Source organism: Geotrypetes seraphini, chromosome 1, assembly GCF_902459505.1.
Source record: "Geotrypetes seraphini chromosome 1, aGeoSer1.1, whole genome shotgun sequence".
NCBI lineage: Eukaryota > Metazoa > Chordata > Amphibia > Gymnophiona > Dermophiidae > Geotrypetes > Geotrypetes seraphini.
The window spans coordinates 220,013,443-220,037,253 of record NC_047084.1 but is presented as its reverse complement, the minus strand read 5'-3'; the positions used below and the strand labels follow the sequence as shown (position 1 = coordinate 220,037,253).

General features: G+C 41.3%; 1 protein-coding gene across 4 annotated transcripts in view; it reads left to right on the top strand.

Moving 5' to 3' along the window:
• Nucleotides 1–23,811, top strand: part of GRXCR1 (glutaredoxin and cysteine rich domain containing 1) — a 239,129-nt gene that overhangs the window by 50,612 nt on the left and 164,706 nt on the right. For 2 of the 4 annotated variants that reach the window (XM_033946415.1, XM_033946405.1), the window contains exon 2: nt 2,844–2,897. The exons of the other annotated variants lie outside the window; for them this stretch is intronic. The gene's annotated coding sequence lies outside the window, so the exon portion shown is untranslated. The remainder of the gene's footprint in view (nt 1–2,843; nt 2,898–23,811) is intronic. 4 annotated transcript variants of the gene reach the window in all.

Genomic DNA, 23,811 nt, shown 5'->3' with positions numbered 1-23,811 from the left:
TTTTATACCTGACCCACCCGAAGTCCAATGCCCCCACTACCCCTATGCTCCCGGGTAGGGGCTAGGGAACTTTATATAACCCAACCTTTTAAGACTGGTGTAAGTCCCCTCCCAAAAGTTCCCTGCTTCAGGGTTACGTGATGTCAGGTCTCTGAGTTCCGTTCAAGCTTCTCGGGGAAAGTTAATTATGGTTTCTCACCTCCTTCCCTTTATCTATCAGGCCTCTCTCTCTCAGGCACTAATTGATTCATTCACACATGCTTACAGTTCTGCCTACGGGAGAAAGAACGCTACACAAAATACATTCACTTTCATTCCCCTCCCCCATTCATACCTTATTGACTGTGATTCTACAGGAGATCCCAGGCTGCTAGATCGCACTCCATTTCACTGCTTCCAGATAGCTCTCCCTCTAATTCCATTAGGGACTCTTCACTTTCTGAGACCGGGTAAGAACTCCCTTCAGGGGCAGCTAACGGCTGTGGAAGCCTTTCTCCTCCCTGGAACTTCTGCTTAGGAGCCAGAAGTCTGTTAGCTCGGGAGGATTGTAAGACAGCCTGGTCTTTAGCTCTGGTCTGAGACAGAGAACTCCTAGCAGGCTCCTTCCTGCTCAGCACAGCACTTCTTGTTCTAGTAGTTCCTGAATTCCCTCCTGAATTCTCTCCTGCATTCCTCCCTGCATTCTCTGTCTTCTCTGTCTTCTCCCTATTCTTCTGAGTGTTCCCAGCTGTGCTGATTTTATGCTGCAGGCTTGTTCCCACTCTCCCTCTGGGTTCGTCCTGCCTGTCAGCCCCACCCCTCTCATTAACCATGCCTGTGCTGGTTCTCTTTACTAGAGGTTTTGTTGCAGAACTGCCCAAGGTGTTATAAAAGGGATTATAGTGCCCTAAACCAGATGTTGTGGTTTCTGCCCTTCTCTCTCTGCCTTGCCCTGCTTGCTGGCTCTTGGTGATAGGAACAGGGTTACTTGGCAGCTTCCTGGGCTTAGGAATAGGGGCAGCCCTTTGCAAGGCAGGGTTTAAAGCCGGGTTTAAACTGCTGACAGGCGCAATATTCAATCTAACATATCTATATCAACTGTTATCTTCAAGTCATGTTCACTTGACATTCAACTTGATGTCTCTTGTCAGAAACCTTTTTGTATTTTAAAGTGTGGCCTTACTCTAATGTTTGGACTTCTGTATGCGTTTTCTTCACCATTGCCAATAAACAGTTATATAAAAAAAAAGAGAAACCTTTTTGATATTTTATTAACCCTTGGCCAAAAATTGATATTGTCTTACTGGAAATCCTCAAAATGCCTTAATGTCCAGGCATGGTGGAATTTAGTTTTGTGCCATCAAAAATGTGAAATAGCTATTGCTGAAAAATTAGGTACTCTGAAGAAAGTAAATCTTTGTTAGGCATCCTTAACATCTTACAGCCTTCAAATGTCATTAGTTAATTAATATTTACTTGTTTAAAGCAGAATTATACGTAGAATCATTTGTATGTAATTTCCATATTCTCTTTTCCTTTTTTAAGGTAACTGATACTGATGCTTGTGTTAATGCAATATACATGGCAATACTGTTATTGTTATTACTATTGTTAACTACTTTTCTTTCTTAATCCATTACAATATAATAAGTTAACATTGTACTAGAATGTGATCTATGTAAAATTTATTATAATATTTTTCTTAGTACAAGCTCCACTCTTTAAGCTGAGAGCACTAATCCCCGGAAGAAAAAAGGACGCTGGTGAGAAGAGATAAGCAACTCAAAACACATTGGAAGGTGAAAGTTTATATGCCCTGAAGAAACGGTTTTTACTGTGAAACGTCGGCTTCTACTTACATATCACTTTGATTCCTTATGACTTAAGAGATTATAGCTGTTTCATCCTGCACTAACTGTGGCACTTGCACATCACCTCCGGAAGTTTTTTTAAGCCAATGATGTGTGTGGAGGAGGTTTGAGCTTTTAGCTCTGCCTAAAAAGAAAACCTGAGGTATTTTCTTCCAGTAGTTAGTGCTCTCAGCTTAAAGAGTGGAGTTTGTACTAAGTTAAAGTAATATTTATAATCTTTTTCAAAATTAATAAAATTTCATGAAAAAAAAATGGGCTCCGCCTTAACCAGAGTTTGAACCAAGCTGATGGCATCAGCAAATAAAAAGGAGATAGAACAGCTTTTAAACAAGAACCTGGGGAAAGGCCAACAGTGGCTCAAAAGCACGTAGTTTGAGCCAAGTTATCTTTAAAGGATATCACCAAAACAGAAAAGTTAGTGCATCCCAATAGTGAGATTCAAATAAAGATCATAGTAGATCAGGTGTCTTTAAATAAAGAGCAAGCAGATTGAAAAAATTGAAAATTATCACAGTCAATTGCCGAGTAAGTTGTTAATTGGAACATTCTTTAACAATTTATAAACAGTGAACTTAAGTAAAAGGTCAGTTTCTAATGATTTACTGCATGCTTCAACAGGATTTGGAATCTAATGTGCATAAGCAGAAGGGAGTCTTAGAGCTTTGCCATTAAAAATAAAAGTGGAATCCTTTTGGGGGTATTATGCCATTAAAAGCTTTAGCTATTGTTTCTACAATTGTATTATACAGTACTATAATATACTTTATCTATTATCATTTCCTCTCCATTAGGAACAGCTGTGCTAAAGGCAAATCTGTTGTATTTTATTATTATTTTTTAGTTTTCCATTAACTTGCTTCCTAATTCACTAGATTTATTCATGTCAAGATTTCCATATTTGTAGCTCTTGAAAGCTAGCCATAAATATATTACTGTTTTCCAATATAAAGCCCAAACCAGTAATTAGTTTGTTAACCCTTATCTCTCTTGCAGGATGAGCTTGTTCTAGCATACTTGAGAACAAGATGAGGCATGAATCTAAAACAGGTCTGTAATGTTTTTCATCTTATTTGAAGGAATAAATAGAATCACCTCAAGAAAAATATTGGAAATAGCAATAACTGAACAAAAATGAGCTTAACAGTCAATACAAAGGACAAGCAAAATAACATAATCTCCCCTTTTACTAGAATCCCGTAAATGGAAGTGCTTCTTAGTGGCCTTACAATGTATTGCAGGCTTTAACTTAATGCAGTGATATTGTTAAAAGATGGCTCAGGGGTGATATGATATAGGTCTATATACTGAGTGGAATGGAAAGGGTAGATGTGAATCACTTGTTTACTCTTTCCAAAAATACTAGGAGTAGAGGCCATGTGATAAAGCTACTAAGTAGTAGCTGGCTTAAAGACAATGATAGTTATTGTAATTTTCTAAACTGGAGATAAGATGTAGAATTAATTAAAAACAAACAAACATGAATTTCTGATTCCCAGCTAGCTGCCTGATAAGAAAGCAATCCACCCTGAAATTTCTTAAACATGTAACCTCTGACCATGAGGAAAGACAATGCCAGATTTCATGAAAAGAATTGCTAAATATAAAGTGATTCAGTAAATAACCAGGCAGCAAATCGTGAAGAGCCTTATAATAAAACAATCTAACTTAAAACATTTATCTGTTGCTTTTTGAATGTTTATTCTTTTGAAAATGAGCCTAATAGTCGGTTTTGTTTTTTTTTCACATGCTGTAGTCATCACGTTGGTGTTTATGCTACAATCTCACTTCCTCCTTCCTCTTTTTCTGTTTAATCTTGCTCCATAGGATGCAAGAGTAGATCTTGCATTCATCAGGCTGGAGATATCAGGGTAAAATTGATACTCTGAGAGGGGACTTCCCTGGCCTTCATGAGGATAAGAGCCACCAGAATGAGAGTATGGCTTTATGGGTCCAGAATGGCGGGTATATTATTTTTTGTAGATTTGGTTTTTAAATATTGTAGCCACACTGCAGATCAAGACTGGGCTCTAAAGCGCCCCTAGTGGCTAGACATAAAAAGTACACCAGCGTGTGACCCGGACCGGAGTCACCCTGCAGGAACTGGATTGAACAAAAAGAACTCAAAATCAAAGCACAACCACAGTTGCACAAATGTTCATAACTCACATTTACTCTTCAAAACAAAGGTAAGGATGATCCACACAACGCAGATAGTGCTGTTAGCCAAGTCTCATCAAAACTCCAAAGGAAAAAAACAAAACAAACTTAGATAACAGTTCAGGGTTTTCCTCTTTTCCAAACACTAGTCAATAATTCCCCCCTGAGGACTTGTTCTCCTCAGAGCTACTTTTCCTCAGGATTCCCACTGCCTGCTCTCCAGCAGGTGTTAATGCAAAAACAATATAGTTCTCTGCTCTGGTATCTTCAAAGATCACAGTTCCCAAAACAGAAGCCTCCAGCAGCTTTAAAAGCATTGCTGGGCAGAGGAGAGTATCCAAGGTTTGCCTTTCCAAAAGCTTTACAACACAGCCTTCAAATTCCCTCCTGGGTGTTTGCAGAAAGACACTTTCAGCTTCTTAAATGCCCAACCAAAAATGCAGAGATTCAAAAACAAAGTCCAAAACAAAACTCACAGTCTTAGGCTTCTTTCTGGCACCTGGTGATTAAGCCTACTTCCATTGGTTCAAGAAATTCCCCAAACTCCTGTGGCAATACTCCTTCCAGTTCCATAGGAGTTTCTTCATCTGATATTGGCAGATCCAGGGAGTTACCAGCTTCTACAACCTCCATAGGTGTACAGCTATTATCCCTGCTTGGTCTGGGAGGGTCAACGGGAGAGAGAGACCTCAACTTTCTCCCTAGCTTGCTTAACTGCCTGTTCCTAGCTGCTGGTTTTTCAAGTGAGGGACCATGCCCTGATCTAGCTGAGTCAGCCTGGAACTGCATGGCTCTTGGGCTCCCCTAGTGGTGACCTGGATACAGAATACTTCGAGAATTCTTAGTTCTCCTGGCTCCCCCTGGTGGATGACCAGGCAACCCCCCAGCCCCTGACTCAGGAGGATTAACAAGACCTGGGGAATCATCACAGTGGCCAGGTCGGGCCTTAGGTATTCCCTTCCTGGACTTCTTCTCCCCTTTCCTGTCTGCCCTGACTGGGACCTTGGTAGGCACGGCATCTGCCTGGTCACAATATATGGCCAATTAATGCCCACATTTGTTATCTTTGTAGTAAGTGGCCTTTTGTATAAAAACCTGCTTGTTGATGGTATTGCAAGAAAAACATAACTTTTATAATTTATCTGTTATAGATGCATCATTTGGGTTTTTATAATGAATATGCTCTAGATCTTTGATTTGCATTTCTAAGGACCATAATGATTATTTGATGTTTTTTGGTTGTGAACAATATGATGAGACCTCTAGTGAAAGCTTTGAAGATGTTCCAGATACAAGGCCATGATGTAACTTCTGGTTTGTTAGGTGTGAGGAAGTCTATAATTGTTTTGGCAAGGTAAATTGTGAAAGTCACTATCATTAAGTAGAGAAGTGCTGAATTTCCAGGATCTTTTAATTTTATTTGGGCCACTATCTTGTAATTGTAATATAACAGGGGATTGATATGAAATAACTCTCATAAATATCTGATACTATGTTATTTACAAGAGAGCTGCTTATCAAGAAAAAAATCCAATCTGTAATATCATGTATGTGGAAGAGAGAAAAAGTTAAGGATCAATGAGTTGGTAAATAATATCATGAAGTTTAGGCCATGAATTCAATTTTTTGATGTGATAGATGATTTTCTGTCTTTTGCGGGATCTAGAATTAAATTGAAATCTTCATCCAAGATTCATGGTAAAGGACCATATGATGTCATTTCTTCTGCAACTTCATTAAAAAAAAGCTGGTGGATCTAAATTTGGGCTACATATATTCATGATGATGAAGGGACAATGGTCTATTTTAATCTGTACTTTTACCCACCGACCATATAAATAATTGGATTTTGAGATTATACATAGATCTGGCCTGCTTTTTTAGCAACAGGGCTACACCATTGTTTTCTCACCAGCAGGCGAGAATAATATTAGATGTTCCCAGTTATAATTGTTTAATAGGCATCAGGTTGGAATTTAGCAGCATAATTTAGGTTTATGTTTTGTTTTTTGTTTTTCCTTTTGATTAGATTGGATATCCCTTTAACAGTGAGGGGGGAAAAAGTAAGTGGCATACTGATAAAATAAGTACATATATTATTTTACATCACTTAGAAATTGGATAAGTGATTAATCAAATTTTAATAAAACCTGAAACCACATTGCTAGAAAGACATTACTTAGTAATACCGTAACAGCTGCACAATAATTGGGCGAGGTAAATTGTTATGTGATGATTTTTGGCCCAGGATCCGATAAGCATTGTTAATTTCAAAATTGTTTTTGAATTGTACTATATATCCAGCAATTTAGGAAGAAATACTGTGAGGAAAATTGGGTAAATTGAAGGCTTCTCTGCCTTCCGGTAAGCCCAGAATATTGAAATTATTGCATCTGGCCCTGTTGTTGGCGTCTTCCAGATCTTGTTCAAGTCTCTTGCTACATTTCATGTGTTGATGGATTACTTTAATGTTTTCTTCTGCAGACTTTGTTTTGTTTCGAGAATCTCAATTTTCTATTTAAATTGTAAGAGATCTTCCTTCTTCTGCCCTTATTTCAGCTGTATTGTGCTTGGTATCAGTTAGTAGTTCAAAGACCTCTTAATTCATCCATGATGGGTTGTGAGCAGTCATTCTCATTTTTACTCACACTCAAATTTTGTGGCCCACTTTTTTGAAGCTGTGTTTAAGTCCTAACCCCATCCCACTTGTAAAGTACCCATATCTGTTTGTCATTCACTTTATAGTCCTATACCCTATCACCCTATGTACCTCATCATTCCTTTTGTAATTCCCCACTTGAGCAGTGTGTATAGATTCACCCTTTTGTCTTGTTTGTCTGTCATAACTAGATTGTAAGCTCTTTCGAGCAGGAACTATCTCTTGCATGTTTAATGTACAGTGCTGTGTGTATTTGGTATGCTATAGAAATAATACATACTATGTATCCTCAAAAATAAGACCTACCCTGAAAATAAGCCCTAGCAGGATTTTCGAAGTAGGTCTTAAATATAAGCCCTATCCCCAAAATAAGCCCTAGTCCTGGGATTCGCTTGCAGTTTCCCTTCCCTCCCATCCCTTGTGCAGCAGAACCCTTGAGAAAATACCCTCTTCCCACACAAGCATCCGCACCCGCCATGCAGGCTAATCTAACAGGTTGCTTCGGCCTTCTCAGCCTGAGAACTCTGCCGTGCTACTGATGACATCAGCAGAGTTCATACTGATGGCTTCTTAAATATCTAGCTAGGCTCCCTAAAACCCTTTAGAGTTTTTGTCTATAGACTTCAATGCCATTTTTGTCTTTGGAATGGGGGGGGGGATGGTGGTATGGAACCTTGCTGGCATCTTAGTAACTGGTAGGGACCTAGGTAACAAGGTGACATGACCCTTATCAGGGTTCTTGTATGTTTATATCTACTTAAGACTCATGAGAGACTCATGATCATGGACTCCTTTGCCAACTAATAATCCAGACCTATGGGTATTGATGATGATTGCAACTTCTGAATCTTGATAGTGGTTATTTGTGCTTGCTGAAGATGCTGAGAGGTTTCTTTTATAAATGCCACTTAATATTTCTCTTAAGGCTTAATGTAAGGAATCAAACCAAAATTTCTAAACTAAATGCTTTCTAACACTAAATATGTATAATTACCACCCAAGTTCTTTCCTAAAAAATTATACCCCAGCAGCTAAAGAACTGGAGCACTAGATTCATTTTATATAATAACTTACTCTTGACACTTTTCTTGTATCTGTTCGCTCTATTTTTATATTGGAAGTCTCTTATCCTTTAGGAATAATGAAACATTTCATATCTGTATGTTAGGTTCTAAGGTGTATTTTCTTAGGGCCTTACTATTAATTAGATGGATACTTTTTAAAAAATCTTTCATCACGCAACTCCAGTAACTCAGATATAAAAGCAAAACCAAATATGTGCTTAACTGTGTCTCAAGTGTCCATTATTATGTTAAATGAAAAATATACTTACCTGCTGCCAATCCTGCTCCAGCTGAATCATCACAGAAAAGCTAGAAGGATACCTCCATAACAAACAAAGTCAAACATAAAAGTTGTGAAGAAGAGATGCTATATTTGGGCTGCACTTTCACTATGATTGAATGCTTTTAGTATACATGTACAACATTTGAGGATCCTGAGGACGTGATGGGTATGCATTATAATGTACATGTACCTTCTTCGAAAATGCTGAAGACAGAAATTCGACTCTTGAAAAAGGTACTCTCGTGCCAAACACTGGCCGTGTTGAGCCCAAATGAATAAGTACTTCTGCTTGATGGAGTACACCCTGCTTGATAGCATCTCTTCTTCACGACATTTGTGTTTGTTAATACTACTCCAGCAACATTTTATAATGAGTGTACAAGCGAAATAGTTCAGACTTATCTTTAAAGAACCTGCTACTTCTTTAAAGATAAGTCTGAGCTATTTCGCTTGTACACTTTAGACTTGTATAAGAAGCCAAGCATAGCTATTGTAGCTAGCAACATAACAGTTAAAGAGAATGTTTCAATCTGGAGTAAAATCGCTTTGAACACTGCAATGATTGGGTGGTGAGGTGGAACATATTGCCTTCATGTCTCTGAACAGAGCTCTAATAGCTATATAAAATATTGACAACTGCTAACATAAGAACATAAGAACTGCCATCTCCGGATCAGACCTTCGGTCCATCAAGTCCGGCGATCCGCACACGCGGAGGCCCTGCCAGGTGTACACCTGGCGTAATTTATAGTCCACACAGAAGCAGAAGGTCAAAACAATTTTCACTTCTTTAGTTAAAGCATTAGCTCTTAACTCATGGACCTCAGTAGTGCCATTCCATGCTATTAAACTTTAAGCATGCAAGACCCCTGATCGTCATTGGTCCCATGTAATTGTAATCATTTTTTATAGTAGTTTTTACTTTCAATTTATAATATATTTAGAAAATAACTTATCTTTTCGCTACGCGGGTGGGGGTACCATATCCACCATATCTTTATATGCCTCTCTTAAGGAGATATGCATCTAGTTTGCTCTTGAAGCCTAGGACGGTCGATTCCGCAATAATCTCCTCTGGGAGGGCATTCCAGGTGTCAACCACTCTCTGAGTGAAGCAGAACTTCCTGACATTAGTCCTGAACCTGTCCCCCCTTAGCTTCATTACATGTCCTCTAGTCTGTGTCAAATTGGACAGTGTAAATAATCTTCTCTGCTCTATTTTGTCGATTCCTTTCAGTATTTTGAAGGTCTCGATCATATCCCCACGCAGTCTCCTTTTCTCAAGGGAGAACAATCCTAGTATTATAAGTCTATCCTCATATTCCAGTCTCTCCATACCCTTCACCAGTTTTGTTGTTCGTCTCTGCACCCTCTCCAGCAGTTTTATATCCTTCTTTAGGTAGGGAGACCAATGTTGGACGCAGTATTCCAAGTGTGGTCTGACCATTGCCCTATAAAGCGGCATTATAACTTTCTCCGATCTACTCGAGATTCCTTTCTTTATCATGCCCAACATTCTATTTGCCTTCTTTGCCGCTGCCGCGCATTGTGCCGACGGCTTCAGGCTCCTATCTATCAGTACACCCAGGTCCTTTTCTTGTTCACTCTTCCCCAGAGTTGCACCTGACATTGTATACTCGTATTCCTTATTCTTATTGCCTAAATGCATTACCTTGCATTTCTCCACATTGAACTTCATCTGCCATTTCTCCGCCCATGTTTCTAACCGACACAAGTCGCTCTGGAGTTTCTCTCTATCCTCCTGCGATCTGATCGCCCGTTTTGTATCGTCTGCAAACTTGATGATCTCACTGGATGTTCCTTCCTCCAGGTCATTGATATAAATATTAAAAAGGATCGGCCCAAGTACCGAGCCCTGGGGTACACCACTAGTCACTTTCTCCCAGTCGGAGAACTTCCCATTTATGCCCACTCTCTGCTTTCGGTTTTCCAGCCATTTGCCTATCCATCTTTGTATATCTCCCTCTATGCCATGGCTTTGTAGTTTCCTGAGAAGTCTTTCGTGTGGAACTTTGTCGAACGCTTTCTGGAAGTCCAAGTATATTATGTCCACAGGCTTCCCACTATCAATTTGCTCGTTCACGGTCTCAAAAAATTGGAGTAAATTCGTCAAACATGATTTCCCTTTCCTGAATCCATGTTGACTGGGTTTCATCAAGTCGTGTGTGTCCAAGTGCCGGACTATGCTATCCTTGATCAATGCTTCAACCATCTTGCCGGGGACCGACGTAAGACTCACAGGCCTATAGTTACCCGGTTCCTCTCTCGATCCTTTTTTGAAAATTGGCGTGACGTTCGCTATCCTCCAGTCGTCCGGTATCTGTCCAGTTCTGATTGTCAGGTTTGCAAGTTTTTGCAATAACTCTCCGATTTCAACCTTCAATTCCTTTAAGACTCTCGGGTGAATTCCATCCGGTCCAGGGGATTTGTCACTTTTAAGTTTGTCGATCTGATAGTATATCTGGTCTAAGTCCACTTCAACTGTGGTGAGGCTGTCTTCTATTTCTCCTGGAAACACTTTCTCCGCTTCAGGTATTGTTGAGGTGTCTTCCTTCGTAAAGACAGACGCAAAGAAGGAATTTAGTTTGTCTGTGATTTGTTTATCTTCCTTGATGTACCCTTTTCTTCCCTGGTCGTCCAGGGGTCCCACTGCCTCTTTTGCAGGTTTTTTCCCTTTCACGTATCTAAAGAAGGGCTTGAAGTTTTTGGCCTCCTGGGCTATTTTTTCCTCATAATCCTGTTTGGCATCCCTCACCGCCTTGTGACATTTCTTCTGATCATCTTTATGTTTGTTCCAGGCTTCGGTTGTCTTTATGCATTTCCATTTTTTGAAAGAGTCCTTCTTTTCTTTTATGGCTTCCTTCACCTGTATGGTAAGCCATGCCGGTTCTCTTTTGCTCTTTGTTCTCTGATCTTTGGAAATCCTCGGAATGTAGAGATCTTGTGCTTCTGTGATAGTATTTTTCAGTAGGGACCATGCCTGATCTACCGTTTCAAGTTTGTCCACCATCTTCTCTAGTCGTTTTTCTACCATGGCCCTCATGCGATCGTATTTACCCTTTTTAAAGTTTAAGGTGGTGGTTAAGGTTTTGGCATGTTTCCTTTTCCCGATGTCAAGTTTAAAGTTGATTACATTGTGATCACTCGTTCCCAGTGGAACCACGACTTCCACTTCTGTTATCGGTCCCGTGAGGCCATTAAGGACCAAGTCCAAGGTGGCGTTGCCTCTTGTCGGCTCTTTTACCATTTGTTCCAGGAAGCAATCCCCTAGCACCTCCAGGAACTTGGCCTCCTTGCCGCAGTTGGAGGTTGTTAGTTTCCAGTCTATCCCTGGGAAATTGAAGTCTCCCAATATAATTACATTGCCCGTCTTGCATTCTTGTTTGATTTCCTCCATCATTTCTGAGTCAGTTTCCTCCGCCTGTCCTGGGGGACGATAGTAAAGGCCAATTTTCGTATCTGCGCCATATTGACCAGGAATTTTGATCCAGAGTGACTCAAGCTTCTCTTTCATTTCTGTTGTAACCATTTCAACAGAATCTATTTCCTCCTTAACATATAGAGCAATACCTCCACCTTTCTGCCCTACTCGATCTCTTCTATACAGTTTGTATCCCTGTAGTACTGTGTCCCATTTGTTTTCTTCATTCCACCATGTTTCTGTTATGCTGAATTATTATTTACAAATATTTTTCATGTAGTGACTTTTTTCGTATTTGAGTAATTCTATTAAGTCACTCAACAGTAACAATTTAGTTGCTGAGATTGTTACCCCTTCAGTATTTTTTGAATGGGTTTTATCTCAGCAACTGCTTCAGGGACTCGGGTGAGCACTGTGGCCCAGATTCTCTATAGGGCACCGATATCAGTGGATGCCTAAAAAGTGGCCACCGATTGTGTGTCAATCATGTGACAGTGCCCTATAGAGAATTGTGCCTCCAGAAAGATAAGCGCAGGGAATGTAGGCCAGGGTTTTCTGAACCTACATTTCTGGCATCTATCTTTGTCATGAATTGCGCCTATGTAGGCTACTTAATACCGTTTCTAGTGTTAGCCATACTCATAATGGTATTAGGTGGCCTAAAGTGCCTACATAGATGCGATTCTGGTGCATATTATTTAGGTGCTGGTAGACACTTTAACATTGCAGTTTTTTGCCATTTTAAATGGCGTTCATTAATTAACTTAGGTGCTGGTAGGACGCCTATTGGCACTTAAGTTTAGGCATTATTTCTAGAATTTCCTTCCATGAGCCTGATTCTGTAAATGGTGTGCCATTTTAAATGGCGTTCATTAATTAACTTAGGTGCTGGTAGGGCCTCCCCAAAAATTTAGCCCTGGTGGTCCAGAGGTGCAGTGGGCAGGAGCAAGCTTTCCTCACTCCTGCCTGCTGCTAACCCGGTGGGTGGAGGCAGCCGCAGGATGCGTTTTCTTCTGCCGCTCAGCGGCAATGAGCACAAACGCACTTTGGCACTCTTGCTCGGCGCTGAGCGGCTTTTTGACTGGTTCCCGTTAATTCTCACGAATCATAAGAATTTGTGGGAACCAGTCAAAAAGCTGCTCAGCATTGAGCAGGAGCGCCAAAGCGCATTCGTGCTCGTTAAAACTGAGCGGCAGAAGAAAACATATCCTGCTGCTGCTGTCAGCCACCAGGTTAGCAGCAAAGTAGGAGGGCAAGGAAGGGAAGGGGGCTGGGTGCAGTGTGTAGGAAGATTTATGGTCCACTAATCAGTTACATAAACAAATACGTGCCTGTTAGTTTCTAGGGAAGACCAGGTTCAGCTTTCTTTGCCTACTTACACAACACAAGACCCAGGCTAATGAGAAATACTTTTATTATGAAAATAGAAAAATATAATTTAAAAGCCAGCAGCAATAACTAAATATTGTTCACAAAATATCCGATTACATATATGAAACTCAGTACACAATTATCACAACACACTTGCTAGATAAATAGGTAAAACTAATTCTTACACTCTATAATTCCTTATAATAATAATTCCTGATTAGCAGCAACTAAATATATCACTTATCACCAAGAGTAGCTTCACTTCTTCTTATCCCAAACCACAATAGGATTCACTTATCTAACCCCAGCTGATAAGATAATAGAATTCCGTATTCTCACCATCCAATTAGGCCTTGGCACAAAATCAGGTGAAAGGGAAGTCGTCCTCTACTCAGCACTGAAGATAAGAATTCTTTTGGTACCAGAACAGGAGTTTGTCAGCCATGGGAGAAGCTGTAACTTAGGTTGTCTGCAAAGGTTTCCTTTATGATGTAATCCAGATCTGTTTAAAGATCCAGATCTCTCTCTCTCTCTATCAGGCAGAGAGTCACCACAGGTAACTTTTCAGGTCTTAATTATTATAAAGAATGCAGAGTAACCTATGATAAGATGCGAGTTCCCTCACATCCTGGCACAGACTAAATTATAATTAGCACCTTTTCTCTTGGATCTCGTCAGATGACTTCTCCGGACCAATCCAGAAACAGAACTTAGATGAATAGCCTTTCTGTATAGAGTCTCGTACAATCTGGGAAACAGAGGCGCCTTCGTTATATAAGAAGTACAGGAGCAATTCCTCCCCCAAGATTCACACAGGCTGCATGAAGGCATAGATGGATGTCCTTGACTAGAATACAATTCTGGTACATACCCAGAATGCATCAGGCAGAAACAGCAAAGATGTGTTCTTCTTTCTCTTGCTAGGTTCAGGCTGGAATGATTTCTTGCAAATAATGGTTCAGGCTTGATGTCAGAGAGGCCTAACCTTCAGGTGCAAATAACAAGTGCCTGACAGGGGGGGAGGGAAGGGGGCTGGATGCAATGCCTGACAGGGAGGGAGGGAGGGAAGGGGCTGGGTGCAGAGCCTGGCAGGGAGAGGCTGGGTGCAGGGGGTAGGGAGTTGGGAAAGCAGGGAGGACAGATGCTCATGGGGTTGGGAAGACAGATACGGCACATACTGGGAGGGGTTTGGGAAAGGAGGAAAAGAGACATGCACAGGTGGAGTAGTGGGAAGGGAGAGAAAGAAGCCTGCCGATGGGGAAGGGAAAAGGAATGTAGAATTTTTGGACATAGGTGTGTGGCATGAAAGGGAAAGAGAGATGATATATATGGGAAAAGGAAGAAAGAGGAATAATTGTTAGACATGATAGTGGAGGAGAGGAGGAAGGGAGAAATGTTACACTAGGAGGGAGGAGAGATGACCCAAAAAAGGAAGAGATGTCAGACCACTGGAATGGGAAGGAGAGAGATGCCAGATCACAGAATGGAAGGGAAGGAGGGGACAGAGAGATGCCAGACAGCAGAAAGGAGATGAGATAAATATTAGACCTCAGGAAGAGAGAGGGAAGGAGAGATGGATGCCAGACCATGGGAGAGGAGAGAGATTCCAGGCTATGGGAAGGAGAGGAGAAAGATGCTAGACCATATGAGGGGGCAAGGGGGAAGACAGATATGACCATGGGAGAGGGACGAGATGGTGCATAGGGATGGGTGCTTCTTATGAATAGATGGGAGTAGGAGAGAAGAAAGAGGGAGGAGATGGTACACATGGAAAAATAGATTTTGAAGGGAAGGCATGGAAAAGTAGATTTTGAGAAGAAAGCATGGAAAATGGAAGAAAGTTGAATGTTAAAAGTTAATGCTAAAGAAACCAAGCTTTAAGTTAAGCAAAAAATTTTGGTTTTCTCATATTTATTTGGTATGAATTTGGCACAAATTTGGCACTATTTATTGCTTTAAAGTATGAAAGATTTAGCAATGATTGGGTGGTGAGGTGGCAAAATAAGGGGGGGGGTACTTTCTGAAAAAGCCCCTCCATGTCTATGAGCTAATCTTTACATGTGTATAGTTTTATTTAGGTAATATTTTGGGCAGTGCTCTGATATTACTATAAAAGTATGGCAGAAAGTGCTGCAATTTGTGGGTCGCTCTATGCCTAACAAGGTTAAAGGTTCATAGGATTAACAATGTGTTAGGCGTACATAGTAATAGTAAATATAGAGCAAATGACATACAGAGTGAAGAGCATTGGAGAACTAGGGAGTGGGTTATTAGAAGGAAAATAGAGAAAGGAATAGGTACACAGAACAGGACCAATATTTACAATTCCATGCAGACAAGTGAGGCAGAAAAGTCTGTTTGGTGTCACGCTTAATGTTACTTGTCTGTGGAGTATATTTCTTCAAAGAGATGAGTTTTTATCATCTTTGGAAATCTAAGGTCTTGGCTTTGATGATGGTAGGGAGTCCAGATCTTCACACTGATATAGGTGAACAGTGAGTTAAATATGCACTTGTATTTGACTCTTTTTGGAGAGGGAAGAATTAGAAGGAGCTTTTTGAGATTTCTGGCTGAGGTTACCCAGGAATTGATGAAGAGATCTATGAGAGATTCAGCAGAGGCTGCATATAGGATATGAAATATACATTGAACAATATTGAATGTGATGCTGTGAGTGGAAGAGGAGATAATGCTTCCTCCTGATAAAGTACCTGTGAAACACAATTTCATGTTAAGGAAGAGTCATTCGACACAGTTTATTTTGGATTTTACTTTCCACTGGTCACTATTTGGGGATTTGAAGAAATTGGTAATAGTTACCACCTCCTTCTATATCCAGACAGAAGAATGCATTTGGACGACCTGATAAATGTTGTTCTTTATTTCTGTTTCTCAAATTAGACTGGTTTTGAGCAGTTTTGGGATCTGGAAGGAAGGTGATGTTATGATATGGTAAAATGAACTATTACCTTTTGGGATGGTGAATATTATTTTACTGAGCACCTTTTATGTATTGAATTGCTTTTGTTTTTGTATAGGTAGCCAGTGAAGATTGCAGTAGAATGGTGTGATGGGTTAAAATTTCCTCAGTTTGAACATTAGCCTTATTGCTGTGTTTTGAATTAGCTGTAGATTCTCATACAGTGGACTTCAGCCTTTTCAGATCTACCTTATTTCTTTGAAATGTCTTTCTTATGATGAGATACTGTATATCAGGATGGATTTCTGTACGAGTTGATTGCTTTACTGTTGTTTTGAAATAGTTAAAAAATAAAATTAAAAAAATTAATATGCCCCCACTTTAATCAAGCTGTGCTAGAGGTTTTTTAGCACGGGCCAGCGAGGTAAGTGCTCCAATGTTAAAATCCTCTAGTGCAGCTTGATAAAAGGGGTCCTTAGTTTGTGTTGAAAAATTTCTTTTAAAATGAATGTGTGAAATGACATAGAAAAACACCTGGAAATCAGGAAATAAAAAGCCATACAAACAAGAAATGAAATATAAATGTTTACTTTGTGCATCCTCAGTATATAGAATGTCTTCTGTGGCCCTTTTCACTATGTGGTAGAGGCAAACTTTCACAAGAAATATCTAAAAATCCCTTGAAAAATTCTGAGCATTTTTTGCCTGCATGAAAAAACCTAGCCCCAAATTTTCCTAACATCTTTCTATCTTTGTGGCTGAAGAATTTTCAGAATCAAATCTATAGTAAAGTGAGAAGTTAAGTCTAAGTAGAGTAACACTAATTGGATGTCTGCCATTACCAGTGACTGACTTCATAAATGTGAAGGCAAAGTGACACAACTAATTGGCAGCTTGTACTTTAGAAGTTTGAGTGTCTGTTAATCTTGCCTTTCTCTTCCCCTCATAGTGAGAAAAACAAGTTTGCCTGCTAAACTAGCACCCCTGGTTTTATCACTCTGCTGGCAACAGAACAATAGAATGAGAGCTGCAAAAATGATGAACTATTTTTGACTTGTAGCAGTGGTTGCACATTTATATACTTCTAGTGGCTAATGAGATGGAACTTTCGGATGGAGTTTTTAACTTTTCTTACTTAAAAGTGGTTTAAAAAATGTGATTGTAACCAGTAGCTCTTTAAGGGTCAGGTTGAAGAGTGAGCTAAAATGGCATACCAAGGGGGAGGAGGGGAGGGGCGGAAGTGGGGTCAGACCATAAAGGGGTACTCCAGGGGTCAGTGTCATGGTTCAGGAACTTCACTGCTCTGCTGGTGTCAGGCTTGCCTCTCTGTTGGGTCCTGCCTTTGCATAAGCAGGAGATAGGCCTGAAGCTGGCAGAGCAGCGAGTTAAGGCTGCCGACAATGAGAGAACACTCTGAACAGACTTCTTACTGCCCAGTGGGGCCTCCCTTCTGCCGTGTCACTGATTACATCACTGATGATGCGACAGAGAGAAGCCCTGGTGGGGCAGGCCACAAAAATTCTCACAGTGGGATAAGGTGGGGGTGGAGTGGTTGGTCAGGTTTGGAAGTGCTGCACAGGGGAATAGGAGGGAGGGATAGAAAGCTTCTGTACATGGGGGAAAGAGGAAGAATTGTTGGATATGGGCTGGAGTAGAGGAAGGGAGATGTGTCAGAGGTAGAAAGGGGTGAGAGGGAGAAATCCTGCATTTTGAGCCAATCAGGGCCTTCGGCCCCTCCCACTGCATCCCAGGATGCATTGGGAGGGGGAAGCACCATCATTTGCAGCTTCCCTCCTGCCATTTGTTCTTCCAAAGGTATGGGGGACCCCAGGGATGTTGGGGGGATTGTCAGGAGGATGTAGGGGATGTCAGGGGTAAATCGGGGATGTCAGTGGAAGGGATGAAGGGCTCCACAGCTCAGCTGATCCTGGCAAGGAGAATTCCCATCAGCTGAGTCGCAATGAATCCCTGAAACTGGCTCAGCTGATGGGGATTCCTTCTGCTGCAATCAGACAAGGTGGGTACATCTACAAAACTTGCTTTTGTACATTTCTTGCATGAATGTTTTTATTTTTGAAAATGGGCAAAAAAGGTAGACGTCCTAAGGACCAAAATTTATACCTAGCTCATTTTCAAAAATAAAAGATAGATGTTTGGCAGCTTTGAAAATGGACATTTTTCCTGCTGGGCTTGTGGACGTCTAGCACAAAACATCCAACCTCAGACTAAGGCTCATTTTTTATTATGCCCCTCTACTTATACACCGCTTAGAACCTAAGGAGCTCATAATAATAATTTAAAAAAAAACGTCTACAAAGTGGCCTAAATGGGTACTTGGATGATCAGGCTTTTTGATCGTCCAAGTACCCATAACCAAAGCTGGTTTTAGATGTATCTCTAAATGCATACAGCGAAAAGAGGAAATTTTAGAAGAGGGGAAAGGGCAGGAGGTAGGCCGACCTATACATAGTCGTACAGCAGGTATAACTAAAATTTTAGGCAGGTTGCCTAGTCAACTCTTATACATTTTGAATTAGACCAAGTCAAAACATGTATAAGTATGAAAAAGGGGCCGCTGTGCTGATCGCGGCTGCCGCGAAGAGCTCAGCGACCCCGGCAACCTGCCCACCCTCCACCATAACCATTGCGGCAGGAGAGATGACTCATCTCCCCTGCCACGATCCCCCCCCCCCAAGATCGGGCAGGAGGGAGCTCAACCCCTCCTCCCTGACGCAGCCCCGCGATCGGCTGGGGTAGGAGGGAGCCCAAACCCTCCTGCCCCGACGCAGCCCCTTGATCGGTTGGGGCAGGAGGGAGCCCAACCCCTCCTTCCCTGGCAACCCCCTACCCCTCACCCCCATTAATATACGGGCAGGAGGGATCCCAGGCCCTCCTGCCCTGACACAGCAAACCAACCGCCCCCGAATCCCTGATTTTCTCCCTGAACACCCCCCCACCCACCGACCTGCGAGACCCCCAACTGACCACACGACACCCCACCCCCACCTGCGACACCCACCCTTTACCTTACAAAAGTTGGCCAGATGGACGGATCCTAAGTCCACCATCTGTAGACTGGTGGGCCTTAGGGCCTGATTGGCCCAGGCGACTCAAACCCCACCTCCTATGGGTGGGGCCTTAGGCACATGGGCCCAACCCAATTAGGGACTTAATACTAGGGGCAGAAGAAATTTCACTGACCCCTGTGGAGGTAACCCTGCTTGATGTTTGGAAAGTGCTCCAAAGGTTGGAAGGAACTGTTTGGAAGACTTCTGATGAGACTTTAACACTACTTAAAAAGGTAGACTCTTTAACTAAGGGCTCCTTTTATCAAAGTGCAGTAGGGGTTTAATGCGCGAAATACTGCGCATTAAACCGCCTGCCGTGCTAGCTGCTAACGCCTCCATTGACAAGACGTTAGTTTTTTGGCTTGCCGCAGGGGTTAGCGCGTGATGAAATATCTGACGCACTAACCCCCGTAGCGCGCCTTGATTAAAGGAGCCCTAAATCACTAGAAGATATAAAAACTGAAAACGAATCAAGATTTGAGGTTCTTTTTTTTATTATTATTTATAACCTTTTCATTTTTAAATAAAGTATACTCAACTTGAAAGAGATCTGAAACATTAATAAGGAAAATCATATAATTATACAAACAAATGTATTGGAAACGTTAACTAATATTTAGTCCACAATTATGAAAATCAAGAAAGGAAATTTTCAACAATTTGGAAAAAAAAAATTCTATATTAGAGTGACTGCAATAGGTGATCCAACCTACATCCGGATGGCAGGTCATTTATCATTAGACTAAGATACCAACCCTTCTTTTGGTCCTATAAAGTCTAAAAGCTGTTTGGGCTCAAAAAAAAGATAATTCTTGCTTTGATAGGTAATATAACATTTTTCTGGAAATGTAACCCAAAAAGTAGCCCAAGAGCGAGGACTCTTGGCCTCAGGGCCAAGAATTCCTTCCTTCGCTGCTGGGTTTTCTGAGCCAGATCTGGGAAAATTCTAACATTAGAGCCCAAAAACTTATCATTAATATGTCAGAAATACAAACGAAGAATGTATTCCCTATCACTTTCCAAAGCCAGTGGCAGCAACATAGTGATTCTATCAGTTATCACCTCAAGGGAACTTTCCAGAAATAAAGACAAATTCATGTCCACATTTTCTATTGGATTTTCAGTAGGAGTAGATTCCCCTTGAGGTTTCTTAATACCCAAATAATAAGCCCTAACAATTGGAGGTAGATTTTCCAATGGAATGGCAAGAACCTCTAGAAAATATTTTCTCACCGTCTCTACTGTTGAGATGATGGGACATTTACGAAAATTCAAAAGTCTTAAGTTATTCTTTCTCAAAGAGTTTTCAAAGTTCTCCAACTTGCAGGAAATAAATGATTTTTCTTTAACCATTTCCATTTGGACAGTCTATATTTCCTTTAAATTTTCCTCTTGTTTCTCCAATTTTTCTGTTAAATTAGACAGTCACACTTCTTGCTGCTCTACTTTGGAGTAGATAGTCCCATCATCAGTTTTAATAGTTGAAAGGTTCAACTTAAGGTTGGCGTCCATGATAGATATGGCCTGCCAGAGCACTTCCATATCTATTTTCTCCGGTCTTTTCAACTCCCCAAAACTGATGGAATTCCCTCCCGAAGCACCTCTCTCCTCTCCTTCCATGGGTCGGGGGCCATTTAATTGTTTTAGCACAGACCCTTTCTAGCATGACAGGGGTCAGGGACCATTTAATGGTTATAGGGGTGGGACCCGTCTGTGCCAGGGGGCCCGAGGGTGGCTGGAACGGTCTGTGTGGTTGCTGACTGGGCGCCACCGGTCAGCGGCCTGCCCCCCCCCCCCAATGCTATGGCATGCTGCAGCACAGGGGGATGTTCTGCGGCAGTGGCTTGGGGCCGGGCAAGGTGGTCTAGAAGTATCTTGCTATTTTCTTCAGGACCAGCTGCAGAGGCCTTCAGATAGTCTCGGCACGGCGGCCAGGATGGATTAAAGCTTTAACATGGAACAACTTTCCTTTGATACTGCAGTCCTAAGATTATGCCAAGTCCCAGAATACTACAAGTCACAACTGGGCACCTGCCCAAAAAATAAAAATATAAAGAATTAATTAGAATTGATTCTGTATGAAGATCACAATGCAGATGATGGAAGAATATATTTGATGCAGTTTCAATGATATTTATTGTGCTTTTACAGCTCAATAAAAAGAAAAATTAAAATAATTCATAAAGGCTGCTTTGCAACTGATCTAGTATATGAAATAGTACAAGCTTGGGTTGTTAATTTAGAAGTTGTTTGAACTGTAAAATGCTCCTTGCTCCAGTGATATAGCCAGACAGCCAATTTTAGGCGAGCCTTAGCCAATGTGGACATCTCTCTTTTTCCCTCCCTCCTCCAAGCACATAATTGAGCCCTGTCTGCCCCGCACCTCTGAAGCTGGGACTGTGTTGGGCGGGAGTAACTCTTCCTCGGAGGTGGAGCACTGGGCTGCATGGAGGCATCTTACTGCTACGAGTTGGACTGCTATTGCAGCCTGGCCCAGACGCAGTGCCTGAACTGCAGTGGCAAGCTCTTCCACAGCCTATACTGCATGGGTAAGTACTGAGTCACTATTCCTCATCCTTGACTACTGCAATGTCATTTACTTGGGCTCCGCGAAGAAAACCATTAGAAGACTGAAAATGATCCAGAACGCTGCCGTCCGCTTTATATTTGGCTTGAACAAATGGGAACACATCCCTCCTTTCTACCACAAACTACACTGGCTACCTTTTGAATCTAGAATCCTATTCAAGTTTGCATGCTTTTGCTACAAAACTTTATTTGGTCTATCTCCGAGCTACCTCATCCCTCCTTTCAACCTGAACTGCAACAAAAAGAACTCCCATAGAATCAACCTTTTCACCTTCCCCTCCCCAAAACTATGTCACCTCAAAAGGTTCTTCGACAAAACCTTCGCCTTCCAGGCAGCCAAACAGAACCCATGGCTAGCTCAAATTACTCTCGAGGCCCCCACCTACCTCGATTTCAGAAAACTTCTCAAAACTCATTTATTCCACGGACAGAATCCCTAATCCCCTTTCTTCCTCTTCTCTCCCCTCCCACCAACGATCTGAACTCTCACTTTACCCCTTCTTATCGCTCTCTTCCAACCGAACTCCAATGACTTGTACAACCCCTTCATGCATACCTCAACGACCTCATTATTTGTAAATCTTATCAATTGTAACTCTTTTAAATTTTGTTTAATTGATGTTAACCACCTAGAACTCCCTGGGTATGGCGGTATACAAAAATAAAGTTATTATTATTATTATTATCTGCTCACCATACCGATGTGGAAGAGACTGGGTGGGCTTGAGTCAAGATTCAGCACCCAGGTCTGCATGTAGCTTCAACCCTGCCTAGCTCTAAGGGTGCTGGTCAATTTGCCCTTCTCTTACCGATTTCATTGGATTTATTAAACTTTACATATTTCCTATCACCACTATCCCTGCCTAATTATGCTAAAAGTAGTGTGTGGCATTCTGGTTCTGTTCACTATAAATAAGTCAGTTCTTTATTTTTGTTAAATAGGAATCCTTTTAGTGTGCATATTTACACTAAGAATCAGGATGTGCCCTCAGAACGTGTTCAACTGGTTTCAGCTTATGTGAACAGAACAAGTACTGTTTAGGAATGTAAAGTGAAAAGGAATTTTAAAAATGGAAACACTGCTCACAAAGCAATAGTAATCATTAACACCTGATTTGATCACCAGTTATGTAATCTATATAGGTACTTACTGCAAGTGCTTTTTTAATACTAGTATTATAATTTACACAATGCTTTCATTGAGCAGCCCATGACATAGAAACATGATGGCAGATAAAGGCCAAATGGCCCACCCCGTCTGCCCGTCTGCAGCATCCACTATCTCCTTCTCTCCCTAAGAGATCCCATGTGCCTGTCCCACGCTTCTTGAATTCAGACACAGTCTTTGTCTCCACTACCAGGAGACTGTTCCATGCATCTGCCATCCTTTCTGTAAAAAAGTATTTTCTTAGAGTACTCCGGAGCCTATAACCTCTTAATTTCATCCTATTCTCTCTCATTATGGAGTTTCTTTTCAAATGAAACTTGCCATAGGTAACATCTCTATTATATCTCCCCTCTCTTGCCTTTCCTCCACAGTATACTTATTGAGATCTTTAGTTTGTACCTGTACGCCTTATGACGCAGACTACCAACCATTTTAGTAGCCTTCTTCTAGGCCAATTCCATCCTTTTTTTATCTTTTTGAAGGTGCAATCTCCAGAATTGTACTTTTGCAGTTGTTCTTATATTCATTTATGTTCTGATTTTACAAAGCTGGGCTATGGATGCCTAAAACTAAATACTGTATAAACTTGAATATAAACCGAGATTTGTGGGCCAAAAAAATGGCCCCAAAATGGGGGTCTTGGTTTATATCCAGGTCAGCGCTGACATGCTCCCCTCTGCTGGGCCTGCTGAGACCTGGTGGACCAGGACAGGAGGGATCCCTTACGTCTCCTGTCCCCTCCCTCCCCCCATGGACATTTATTCTTAATTTTAGAATGGGAATGAATGTCTGTTCTACAAAGAGATACATTGGGAGTTAGGCTAACTGTGCCGTCTAAGTTTAAGAAAATTGCTTCTATTGAGCAACCTCATACTGTAGTAATTAAAGGTAGTCACTTCCTCCATTGCCTAGCCACTGGAGTCTTCCTTCCCCTTCCTGAAAGTGAAACTGGCAAAGGATACTGGGCTTTGTGACAGTTTGGGGAAAAATAGTTCCTAGATATTCAGCTGGTGATGGGCAGTGCTTTGACTTCCTGCTGCCAGAGTTCAACCTGGAAATTCAATGCCATTGACATTTCCAATGACCAGCATTGAATATCCAGGTTTTTCAATGCCGGCTAGCACATGACCGTTTAAACTGATATTCAGACTTAACCGGCCGTGGCTTAGCAGGCAAAAATCTGAGTGAAACAGTACATACCTGTATAGAACAGCAGCATCTGGTATGGGAAAACTTAGTA